This window comes from Arachis duranensis, chromosome 3 (genome assembly GCF_000817695.3).
Source record: "Arachis duranensis cultivar V14167 chromosome 3, aradu.V14167.gnm2.J7QH, whole genome shotgun sequence".
NCBI classification, from domain to species: Eukaryota; Viridiplantae; Streptophyta; class Magnoliopsida; order Fabales; family Fabaceae; genus Arachis; species Arachis duranensis.
The window spans coordinates 63,051,516-63,052,419 of NC_029774.3; positions in this window are offsets into that span (position 1 = coordinate 63,051,516).

Below are 904 nucleotides of genomic sequence, written 5' to 3' on the forward strand. Positions count from 1 at the left end.
CATGAGAGGAAACATTATGTTACAGGAATTCAGAAGACAAAGCATCTCCAAAACTCCAACATATTCTCCATTATTGCACAATAAGTATTTATTTTATGCCCTTTTTCCTTTTTCCATTGAACTTGAAAAACACTGTTGTTGGTATCCTGACTAAGAATAATAAGATAAACATAGCTTGCCTCAAACCAACAATCTCCATGGGATTCGACCATTACTCACGTAAGGTATTACTTGGACGACCCAGTGTACTTTATGGTTAGTTGTGCGGATTGCAAAAGTGTTATTGCAATTTTGTGCAGCAAGTTTTTGGCGCCGTTGCCGGGGATTGTTTGAGTTTGAACAACTAAAGGTTTATTTTGTTGCTTAGATTAGGAATAGAGTATTGATGCTATAGAGTCATTAAATTTGAGTCCTTTAATTTCTCTTCAAAAAATTTTCAAAAATATTACTTTTCCTTATTAATTTTTAATTTTTCGTGAGTTAGTGTCTTGTTCTAAGTTTGGTGTCAATTACATATTTTATAGTTTCCTTTTAAATTTTCAAATTTGTGTTCTTTGATCTTCAAGTTGTTCTTGTTTATTTTTCTTGTTTGATTTTTAGTTTTTCTTGTTCTGTGTCTTTTCTTGTTTTTCTTGTTCTTTTCCAAAGCATTAGTCTTCCAAAAGGAATAATCCAAATATACCTATTCAAAATAAGTGTTACATTTATAACTCAGTTGGTTAGAGCGTTGGCTTATGTTCTTGGCAATTGGGTATCTTCCTTTCAAAACCTTTTTTCAAAAATAATTTTTCTCTGATTAAATCTTGTGCCAAACTTTAAGTTTGGTGTTTTCTTGTTAATCTTTCTTTAATTTTCGAAAATTTTATTGTGGTTTTCTAAAAATTTTAAGTTTGGTGTTCTTTCT